Genomic DNA, 12,972 nt, shown 5'->3' on the forward strand with positions numbered 1-12,972 from the left:
AGAAAAGCTCAAAACATACACAGCTCTAAATAAATAAGGGCACTGTATAAATAAATGAGTAGTAAAAAGCTTAATTCTGTTAAGTTTTAATCATGCCAGTTTTAGGATAATGTATATACAAACTTTCCAAATCCAATCCTGCTGTGCTACAATTTAGAAATGCTTTTATAAAATAAGCACAAAACTGTGATTTTGATGGTACAGGTCTTTGGCTTAATATTTGGACATCTGAGTTGCTAGTTCAAATAAATATATTTGACCTTATTTCTATTTTAGTAAAGTCAAATAAAAGATATATCTTCTTTATGAATGACAATCTACTTTTATCTGAAAGATGTAACAGCCCTCGAGGCAAATATAGCCAGTCCTCCGAGGCTATTACCTAAAGCTAAAATTACCAATGTTTTCCACTAACGAGTGTATAATAGTTACGTAAAAAAATACTATCGATATTTTTAATAATGTTTCTATTTAGAAGGGATACTGGTGCAGTGGGTTTTTAAGAGCGTTGTCGTGAATTTTGACTCAATTACAAAGGAGGGTGGCAAAGCGTCCCGGGCTTTTCCAAATGCTCGAACTCGTAACTCAGATGCTATACCTCAAAAGTACTTTCAAATTCTTTACCGATTACCGGTTCTACAACAGACTTAAATCGCTCTAAAGATTCCACAAAATAACTTAGAAATAATAAAATTGACTTTTTGGATAAATATTAAATTATCGGTTCACTGATTCAGAATCGTAGGACTGGTTCAGTACTATCAGAAATTCCAAGACCTTTCCAATGAGCCCACACATGGTACCATTCGGTTGAGAAATGTGCTCGCTATAGACTTTTTTACTTTTGACCTTGACAAACTGTTATTAAGAATGATTCAACGGTATTTTCATATAAGGACGAAATGTTCACCAGGACTGGACAATCTCTAAAACATGTTCAAAATAATGTGCATGTTAATGGTCCCAGGGTCGACTTATAGGGGTATTAAGTCTCTATCTCCAACTCTTTGGGCTCTATGCGTGGTGACGGCCGGACGATATACGGATAGACAGACAAAAAGCGTGACGTCAAAAAAACTCGGAACGTCAGATTTTCAAAATTCTACCGAAATACGACTCCATGGGGGTAATGAGTCCATGTATATAGATACACACAGAAAAATTTTGGCTCTAAATTTAAGAATATATAAGATCCTGGGAACTTAAATTGGACGTGAATCCCTGAGGCGTTTAAGTTTAGAAGCTCTGAGCGAAAGAAATGGGCTAGAATCCCTAGCTCTTTCAAGCTAAGAGATCGGGAACTTAAGTTCTGCATTAGCTGGAAAATGAAAAATGTCTACGGATTTGCAAATTGCAACTAAAACTAAATGATCAAGGATTTAGAATTAGGGCATTGCATTGGCATTCATTGGATGGGATTTGAAATTAAATTCCTGGGTGTTTCTGTTTAAGAATTCTCCATTTTTCTGTGGGTATATAACTCAAAATCGAAAAAATTATTTTTGTTCAGTAAATCGAATTAAAAATCAAAGGAAAGGTTCTAGTGAAATCAAAAACTAATTACGATGAAATTATCGGGAAATTAAATACGAGAAAAAGGTAATTATAAATGAACTGTAAAAGATTTACTTTAGTCATTAAAAAAATGGTCAATAACATAATAAATTTTGGACAAAAAAAAAACATATATAAATCTTTAAAAAAATTGTTACAATTTAGCATATAAAGAAAATAAATAATAATTTATTTTTCGTTTGCCAAAACATTTCTTATGATAATTTGACTGCGTTTGAGGTTCTAAATTAAGTAACTGATCTGATTTTTTTACTGCTCATTCTACAGTGTCAAATAAAAAGAACAAGAAGAACTGTACTTTCCGTATAAAAACTTAAATGCTAAATTCAATAGACTCTCGATAATTGGGTTCTTTTAAAATTGAGATACATAATTCGGGCGGCAGTTACATTTGAAAACGGTTTAACATTTTATAAATTCAAAAACGATTAACCCTTTAACGACGAGACACTTTTTACGGACTGAAAATCAACAATAAAAATTAAACTGAGAAACATAATCAATATTAAGTCTTACATTTAGCTTTGGAAAGTCCTACAAAGTCTGATTCGGTGTATTTTGTGCTTCTATGAACGATAGGGACAAAAATATCCCAAAAATTTAAGAAATTTTTCTGACAATACCAATGAATAATAATTTTCGCTTTAATGAAAAATATTACGTATGAATATCGTAGTTTTTATTGCCAAAAGAGTTTTGCTTAAAAAAAATTGGAAGTATAAAAAATAAATAAATAAATTATGAATTTGAGAATTTTAAAATTCGCCATTTTTAAGCTTAAATATTTACTACATAGAAAATAGCTAGAGACTTGTAAAAAACATTCTAGATTCCTTCAACCTTCTACTTTATAATTATGTACAGACATAAAAAAAATAACTTTAGGTAGTCAGGAAAAATTATTTTCTTTATGGAACACCGGTGTTCCAATCGTTCTTAAAGGGTTAACGGATGATGAAATTATAGTAAAATTTGCTGTTATGTTACACTTTATTTTGCGATTTTTCAGTATTGAGAGTTTTTCATGGAGTTTTGTGTTTACAATATTTATCAGTTTTAATATGAATGTGTTGATGATCAAAAAATCGTTGAATTAAAATTTCATGCTCGAATTACTCCCTAATTCGGATGGCACTTCGGTTATAAATTCTGAATTTTAGAGAGTTTACTGTATATAGGGGATAATGGAGCATTTTTGAATAGGAGCACTTTAAAAATTAAACTTTTTTGTCTTTCTATAAATAGAACTGAGTCTTATCTTGATATAATTTATCTTCACGATTAGTTTGTGTAGGTAAATTATAACACGAAACACGATAAGGTCCTGTTCCATTTAAAAATAAGTTCCTCAATTCGAAAGTGCCCCATATTCCCCTAGAATAATTTAAATGCAGTATTTTTACTAATCGAAAAATAATATTATATATTAAATGGTCTAAATATTTAATCCTATAGCGAATATTCCAGACCTATCTTTTTCAGAGCATGAAAGAAGTCAAAACTATGGTCAGTCAGAGAACATGATAGGAGTGAAATATTTTATTAGATTAAATATTTAATTATGGATAATATACTCATTATTTCATTTTCACTGACAATAACACTATTTACATACCATTTTTTTTAATAATGTTTCATTATCAATTTTTATTCTATTTTAAAATAGTCAATATTTGGAGGTAGATATTATAGTTTATTATAAATCCTTTTCTATAGTCTATATGAGAAAGAATGAAATATCTAAAATATCCCTGGAACTCCTTTATATATATATACTTTTGTGCAGTTTCTATAAAAATATGAAAATCTAATAAGTTTTTTGTTCAAATCACAATCCATGCGATAGCTATTTCCCATAATTTGAGAGAAGCCAGAAAAAGAATTCACAAAAATCATTCCTAAAGATATCTATAAGTATCGTCCTATTCTGTCTTTACCAATCCCTACAGAATGTCGACCTAATCCAAAGCTGTTCCCTGCCAATTCATATTAAATATTCTCGAAGAGATATTTTTGGAAGCAAAAGTCATCCCAATCAAGAGACATTTCCTTTTTTTCCTTATATTTCGACAGATGGAAGGCGATCAATATTTTTTTTTAATTATGTATGGGTGTGATTGACGCTGTCATTGGGCATAGAGGGGTCATGTTGAGAAATTATCAATTTTGCTTGAAGAATACATTAAATTTACATTCACCGTAGATGAGATGAATGGGCTTTCTGGAGTGAACGGAAAAAGTATGCATGAATTGTCACAAGTGCCCATCCCGAAAGTTAACTGGGTCCTCCTGGTTAACAGAGGAGAGGGTATAGAAGATGGAAAGTGTCGTCTTCAGTTGTAAATGGTTCCCTCACTTAATCTTCATTAATATTAAATTGAAAAGTGCGCGTGAATCGCGCGGAAATTCTCCATCTATCGAGGTGGATGGCAGAATTTTCAAATAATTCAATCATAACGGAAAGGGGTGGAGATATATGGGGTGGCTTTTGGGAGAAAAAGCTCGCACCCAGTCTCACAGATTTATCCGTAAAATGTGATGGTGCTTAAAAATTCAACAGGCACACGACATTGGGAAGTAAACTCTCGAGCACGAGGCAGATGATGCTACTGATAGAATTCATCTTGTTGAGTTATTTCCCAAACACTCAATTTTTTTCCCTCATATTATTATTCCCTCATATTATAAATGATTCTCTGAGCTTTTGAAAAAAAATTGTGAATTTGCAAACGAAAATTCTTCTATAAAGAATTCGAAATATTTCTTTTTCGCATTTACTCTTAAACTAAACACTTTTTTCACGTTAACACATTGTATCCATACAAACCACCCTGTCGCAAAAATTGAATTTAGACTGGAGCTTTTTCCGAACTGAGTTTTGCTTTATTTCACAAAATAAACCACTCACGTTTCAAGCAAAGCTGTTGAAGAACAAGAACCATGAGATACACATAAGATGAAGTCACTTGAGATGCTTTCCGAATGCAATTGCATTTGTAAAAAAAAAATTATTTGCACTTGCCGGCACCTTGGGCACAAATGTCGAGAGTTTGGGGAAGAAAATTGCATATAAACCACACGCCAGCGAGTATCGATTGTGGCCCTCAGAATCATGTGCGCATGAGCTTTTACCCCGAAACGTACTCCATATACTCCATGTAGCACGATGGAGCTTTTTTTACCCTCAGCATCCCTCCATCAGACCAGACAAGTTTTAGAGGTGTGGGATCATAAATACAATTTATAATTGATGAAATTCAAAATTTCATCTCTTATTTCTATCCTCTTATCAGGCTTTTAAAATTAATCTCAGAATCTGTTTCAACTTCAGCACTAGTAGCTTTGGTAGTTTTGTAGTAGACGCAGGTGAAAGTTCACGCTCAATGCAATCATTGAAGCTTTTCCCATCACAGGGTGACAATGACAAACTCTGGTGAGCTTATCATGACCAAATCAATGCAAAGCTTCCCGAAAATTTTCCATATCAACTCTAACTTCGACCTAAAAGCTGATACTTGAATACTGAAAAATCCTATGATGTAGTCCCTCAACTTTCCCATCGAAGCAGTAAAGTACCCCTCTAACCACTTCCTGTTCCGTCCCTGATACTCTGTCTGGTGAATGGACCCGAGAGAGAGCGCGAGAGTGAACAAACAATGGCAAAGTATGGGTGAGAATGCGTTCCGAAGTCGATTTGTAGAGGAAGCGCGTGTACTCCAAAACGTAGCGTAAAAGCTTCCCCAAACCCCCCTATGCGACCGAAAAGCTCTTACCACCAAATGCGACCACTCTACTGCACGAATTGACAAATCGACTTCCCAAAATGAATAGAGTATGGTCCTTTTTCACAAGAGGTGGTAAGCTTTAATAAATAAATGAGACATTATGCAACGTGATATTTATAGCCCATGCACATATGCATTTTATGGTAAGATCTCCACAGCAGAGGAATGAGTCGTTGAGTTGGTTGAGGAGGCATTCGGCTGCTCTCCAAAAAATTTTATGATAGGCTGAAAAAACTTCCAAATCAAGAATTCTACTGGCAGTTAGACTTTTGTCAAAAATGGGGTTTACCACGGATTACTATATTCCTGGATAATAGGTAGACATTTTTGTGTCCCATAGTAGTGCAAACAAAGTGAATAAAAGTACGAATAAAGACATCGTACCCTTGATTCTTGATATTCTCGAGACTGAAAGTCACTTAAATGCTACATTTTCATTCACCAGCATCAAATCGCATCATTCCTGGATGCACTTTTATTTGGTTTGTTTGCACTATTATGAGACACGAAAATCTCTACATACTATCCAGGAATATAGTAATCCGTGGGTTTACTCAATCTATTCGTAGAAGAGACTGAGGCAATTTAAGAGATGCATGACTTTCGAAAATATTAATTTTTGGGATAATGGAATAATGTATTAATACATGGGAAATATGCTCTAGATTTCATATTTTAAATATAATTCATATAATCTTTTGAAAAACATATCTACACAAATTCCATGAAAAATGGCTGTATGAAACTGACTTATCTTTCGCTATTGGTTCAATTTTTTTTAAAATATGTCTCAAATGTGCTTTCGAATCATTTAATAAACATCTTTAGAGGTCAAATTCACGGGGAAAAGCATCATACTCAAGTCCGAGTATTTCCCAAATTTTCTTTCTACTTCGCCCTTTTTTTTAAGTTTACCCATTCACAACCGTTTTAAACCAATTTAGCCGTAAGCAATTAAGCCGTAAGTCTGTCCAGCATATTACGCCAATAGAGGTTGAAAATTTATTTTTGAAAGTTGAATAAAATTTGACCTCATAAAACAGGAATGATTTAAATGCATTTTTGTAATATTATCGAAAAGATCGCTAAGTCTAACATTAAAACGTATTCACTGAAATTGTAAAGAATCTAGGTAAAATAAAAAGCCATGTAACGTGTTTTCAAGATATTAAAAAAATAAGTTTTGCTCAACAAACATTAAAATGGAAGCAAAATAGCTGCCTTATAACCAAACTGACAAGTATTTTAATTCACTTTTAATAATAATGAGAATTTTATGTTAAAATTCGCATATACTCTGGCTTCGAACACATCATATGTTTCTCATATTCCTAAAATAAATCTTTTATTTGTTTTATTTGGTCAGATTTATTAAAACGATATGGGAAAAATGTAAAGTATTCGAAGCCCTATGGAATTCCACAGAGAATTCTAAAAAACTATATTAAGAACAAATTGCTTCTTGAGTATGCGAAGCCTGAAAATCCTACCTTACCTAGAGAATTCTGTAAGACTAATTAAGAACATTTTGCTTCTTGTGTTAAGCCTTTATATGCGGCTTTATATATATTATTTTCAACTTTCCACAAACATATCGCCAGGGACAATTTAAAAAAAAAATCGAAAAACCTCATTTTTGACGTTATTTTAGGGGGATAGGGAACACATGAGTGAATAAGGAAAGAAAATAAAGAGATTAGTTGCAAGATAATTCCATATTAGGAGATGTTATCGAAGACCGCAAGTCGATATTTCTTAACGTTTGATTTTTTTTATTTCAGAATTCAGAAGACAGAGAAACGCGAAACACGGTATTTTTAAAATAGAGCTAATACTGTAACTTTCCAAATTCATTAACGATTCTGAACGATGAAATCGGGTTCAGAATTTCCTATCCTTTTTTTATTAATTTTCTTTATTTATTTAACTGCACTTGAGCTACATATATCCATGTCAAATGTTTTGCTTGCTTACAAACTTCAGACGTAAGTAAGTTGTAGTTTTCAGCGTCCACCGCCGTCTTAGCGTTGATGCCCAACCTCCAGAGCAAAACGGTGGAAAAGCTCCTTCGTAGGTTGTTTATGCTAAAGATCCATAGGATGCATATTATATTTACAAAAATTACAAAATATTCTCACGCGAAGCAAATTTAAGAAAATTACATTACATTAATATTGGAATGCCAAAATCAAAGTTTTTAAATCGCTCCTTGGAAATTACAAGGGGCCAACTCACTTTTTGGCGATTATAAGGTTTTAATGCACTCAGTCAGAGAATTTAATAAAATTTCAGATGATATGAGTCAATAAATTTCGTTATTAGAGAAGTTTTTCAAAATTTTACTCTTTATGATTGCTTGCGCTGTTTTGTTTGAAGTCAAGGGGCACAAAATAGATTTATCGTTCAAATTTTTGTGAAACAAGGGACTAACTCAAGTAAGTTGACCCCGTGTCATTCTAATTTCATGAAAATTTGCGCATCATTTAGAATGACAAAGAGCTAACTCATAAAAAAAAACATATTTTGAAAGGTAAAAATGTGTATGTTTCGATGTTTATAATAATGCTCATACAAATAGAAAAGAATTAAATTATTTTTATTAATATACTTAATTGAGATAATTATTTATACAAAGTTGAATCTTTCATGCTATCTCCTGAAAAATGGCTAAGATTGAGTTGGCCCCTTGTAATTTCCAAGAAGCGAAACAGACCCAAATTTGACCAAATCCGTTAAAAAATAAGCCTTCAAAGGTGGTTACACTGGGCCCTTAAATAATTCAAGATGGTTATTTTTCGGTTAAAGGTATTGAGGGACGAAATGTTCATTTAGACCCCTATAATATTCGTGAATTCATAGGTCTCGTCTTCTAAAGTCTAATATCTAATTTAAAAAAAAATGCATTGATTTCAACTACCTCGTGTTCACTGCTGCCCCAGTTTTCCCTAACTATAAATGACCACTTTAGTTTCAATACAACTAATGCGAAAATCTAAAAAAAAGAAAACAAAGATCAAATACCTTGAAAGAAATAATATCTAATCCGAATATGACTGTATGTAACTAATTGAACTAATCATATTAATTAATCTTCAACCAGCCGTTAGCCGATAAAAGAGCATGCAGCTCCCATCTAGCTGAATACATAGCGCTTTAGAGTGTCGGGTCGGGATCATGTAAGGCAGATAGAACGGAAGAACACCCTCATGGGACTACTGGGACTGCTACAATTCTTTGTTGGCTGCAGCTCTTCCAAAGAGCACCATCTTCAGCACATGGTCACTCATATGTGTATAAAAGCCGCCGCTGTGTTTTATGACAATTTTCTGCACTATTGTCACGTTCACCCAAGCTCTCTCCCTGCAATAAATGCACACTCACGCCACGACACTCTCTATATACAGTGAGTGTCAATAGTTTGTTGCCTAATGGATGTTTGAGAAATCAAGTGAAAAAAATGATAGAAAAAAATACTTTTCCAAATTTTTCTTTTTGCAGATGAGTTCCTTGTAATCCGTAGATATTATTTATAGTTTTCAAAAAAAATAATTAATTTTATTTCATATCAAAAATAATTATTTTCCAAAAGTTGGTCATTTTTGAAAAATCAAAAGTTTGTTGCCTCATTAAAAAAACTAATTCAAAATGGTGAAAACGTGCAACCAACTTTATGTAAACCGGTTACATTTTGAGCTTATGTCATTTTATAGGCAAATGGTAGATTTGTACATTTTTAAGGCTGTCAATGTTAAATATATAGGTGTAAGAGTGATGATAAATAACAAGAAATGATCAGTTTTTTGATAATTCATAATTTAGGTTATAATGGCAAATTACAAAAAGTTGAAAGGTGGGATATTGTCCAGAGATAGTGCTGGAAGAAATCGGCGTCGCTTAATTGCCAAATTTTATGGAAATTCATGAAAAGTTATACATAAAATGGTCAAATATTATAGTTATGAGGCACGAGTACATCTGAAAAACGCTACTGGTAGACCCAGGGTTTCGACTCAGAAAGTCGATAACCGCATTCTAGGTATCTCTGATAGTAACCCCATGATGTTTGCTTCAAAAATTCAAAGTCGGCTGGTTACAGAAGGCATACAGGCTCCAAATGTTTCGAAAATCAAACTCAAAATGAAAGAAAATATAAGAATAGGTACTTGGCTCGCAAGATTCCATTGGTAAGCAAAACCAAACTGCGTAAGAGGTTGTATTTTTACGTTTTTAGCATGCTCCAAGTGAATTTACAACCTTTTAACCAGATTGGTTTTGTTTACCAATGGAAACCTGCAAACCAAGTAATTATTCTTACCACTTTCATTAAATTGCAGTTGGGTTTGAAGCCTGTATGCCTTCTGTAACCAGCTGACTCTGAATTTTTGAAGCAAACATCATGGGGTTACTATCAGAGATACCTAGAATTCGGTTATCGACTCTCTGAGTCAAAACCCTGGGTCTACCAGTAGTGTTTTTCAAATGTACTCGTACTTCATCACTATAACATTTGACCATTTTATGTTTAACTTTTCATGAATTTCCATAAAATTTGGCAATTAAGCGACGCCGATTCCTTCCAACAGTATCTCTGGACAATATCCCACCTTTCAACTTTTTGTAATTTGCCATTGTAACCTAAATTATGAATTATCTAAAAACTGATTATTTCTTGTTATTTATCATCACTCTTACACCTATATATTTACCATTGACAGCCTTAAAAATGTACAAATCTACCATTTGCCTATCAAATGACATAAGCTCAAAATGTAACCGGTTTACATAAAGTTGGTTGCACGTTTTCACCATTTTGAATTAGTTTTTTTAATGAGGCAACAAACTTTTGATTTTTCAAAAATGACCAACTTTTGGAAAATAATTATTTTTGATATGAAATAAAATTAATTATTTTTTTTTGAAAACTATAAATAATATCTACGGATTACAAGGAACTCATCTGCAAAAAGAAAAATTTGGAAAAGTATTTTTTTCTATCATTTTTTTCACTTGATTTCTCAAACATCCATTAGGCAACAAATTATTGACACTCACTGTATTTTCAACATTGGCCCAAAGTGGCTGAAGGCACATCCTCAATACACTCCCTGACAAATAATTCCCACTTGTGAGACTCATTTGTCAGAAACAACTGAGCCCCGTGAGATTATTTCTCAGCATAATTAATTTCATCTCACATGGTATACTCTTTTTTTTTGTGTCCGCTTCTACCATAAATTCAATGCGGAAAAAGGCATAAAATCACGTATGAAATATTCTGCAAGAGATTAATAGGGTAATTAAATATTGGTTTCGTTTCACTACAGACTGAAGCTTTTCATTCAATTCAAGCTTTAATGTCAATAGAAAAAAGTTCATGAAGAGTGTAACGGAATTTTATTTTAGTTTTTACCGTGAGAGTTATTCACGCTTTCACGTTTATTTCCATTGGAACACACAATCTAAAAACGAACTGAACTTGAGAGAAAACTAGACCCAATTAAACTGAATAGAACTACCTTCTTGAATCTACCCCTTCTTCGAATGCTCGAATTTTATTGAGAGATCAATACAATATACATTATCTGCCATGCATTATCAATAAGCTTAACGATTTTTGAAAAATACCTACGTAATCGTATGATGGCATTGTGTTGTATGTCTGTCCATTTCAGAAATGTGCAAGAACCGTTTGAAACCGAATAAACGTCAAAATAAGTTTGTTCAGGTATGCGTTTTACCATTATTGACGTACGTTTCATTTGACTTTTGTTCGGTTTCAAACGATTCTTGCACACTTCTGGTCCATTTGTTTGTCTTCCCGCCGTTTTGATCATTTTCTAAGTTAGTAACTAAACGACCAACTTGGAGATATCAAGTTGCAATCTCCAATCTTGGCCTTCACCCATAAGTCTACTCAAGATCGCTAATACGATCCTCAGGGCCTCGACAGACCTGAGGGTTAGCCGAGAGACGGCTTAGCGTAATTATATTCGAAATAATGGTTAGACATAATTTCCATAATTTTCCACTAAGTCGTCTCTCGGCTTAAGTCGTAAGTGTGTCTAGGGCATTAAATTCGTTCAAACTTTTCCTATTGAAAACATGCTTGAATCAATCCTAATGAAAAATCAAAAGTCAAATGTGTGGATGTCGTGGAGCAAAGATGGTAATGATACCCTGGATCAACTCTTGCAGATGTGAATTCGAAAGAACTGAATGTATGAAGGCCTTTTCACTTGTGGTAAAACGTACTAAAACGCACCGACTTTGGCTAAAATATCCGGGAACACGGAAGAGCATCCACATTGCAAGGAAGCCCTTCTGGGTGTTCTACGATAGGTTCGGCACATTGAGATTGTAATAACGAATTATGATATTTATAAAAAATATCTCAGATAAACAATAACAAAATTAAGGGTTAAAAATACCCTGGGTCTAGATAGCGTATTTCTTACCCCTCTTTTACCCTATTTGGGTAAGGTTTGTGTTCCGGATAGGAACATGCCTTTTCTTCAATATATGAGAAATTGTATGTAAAACCCCACGAGCAAAAATGATAAAGTTTAGGCTTAGATTTTTGCACTATAAGTGATCCAAAATTAGAAATTATCCGTCTCATCAAGCAGATATATAATCCAAATATGCTTTAAGATAGTTTCATCCTTTAAGGATCATTAGTTTACTTAATAATCATGCCAATCCTTGGGCATAACATTCAGATACAAAATTTCTCATTGAACACTAAATTGCATATTTTTAGGGATAGTTTTTTATCATAAATATCCGTAGTTTATTATTCATATATGCAAGATCATTTTTCTACACTATCAAACTGTAACTATACTTGATATCGTTAGTCCAATCCTTATAATGTAAGAAAAAACCATATGAATCCTTTATCATGTCTCATAGCATCTTCAATTTAAGATTAAATGCACTGTTAATCCGAATTTCAGATGGAAATTACCATCAATAGAATCGTACTAAAGCCGATTATCACTTTCTAAAGGATTCATCCTTCAAATCAATATATTTCAGGATATATTTAAGATATTCATTTTTATATGACAATTCATCCAGTGAATGACCGACCTATTTAACGTGCGTCATTGGGTGAAGAAGACAAACAAGAAAAATGCAATTCTGCATATCAGGCATATATTCAAATATAGGGACTTAGCAATTTTCAAACAATGCTCAATAGTGGGAGACCACAAATTTTGTATAAAAACCCATAATTTTTGTAAATAAATTGAGACTTCGCATTACCAGGGAACCAAGCGTTTCTTTTCGGCATTTAATTGCCTTTGTCTCTTCTGCGATTTCTCAGGACCACTTTGGCCAAGTCCAGCGGCACTCCAGTGCCTTCCACTTCAGCGGCCAAAGAGTCTGGCTTGTCTTTAGCGGCATCTAAAGTGCCTTTCTCTCAGCAGCCAGACACTCGGCTCTGTTGCCTGGACTCAGCGGCTTTACATAAAGCCTAAGGACCTAAAGTGGCAACATCTTCTGGCTTTGTTCGTCGGCATTAGGATTGCCTACTTTCAGCAGCCAGAAGAGGCTCCGCTGCCTACCACTGCGGCTTTAAATAGCCTATCTTAAGTGGCAGCTCGGA

The sequence above is a fragment of the Phlebotomus papatasi genome, chromosome 1 (genome assembly GCF_024763615.1).
Source record: "Phlebotomus papatasi isolate M1 chromosome 1, Ppap_2.1, whole genome shotgun sequence".
Lineage (NCBI taxonomy): Eukaryota > Metazoa > Arthropoda > Insecta > Diptera > Psychodidae > Phlebotomus > Phlebotomus papatasi.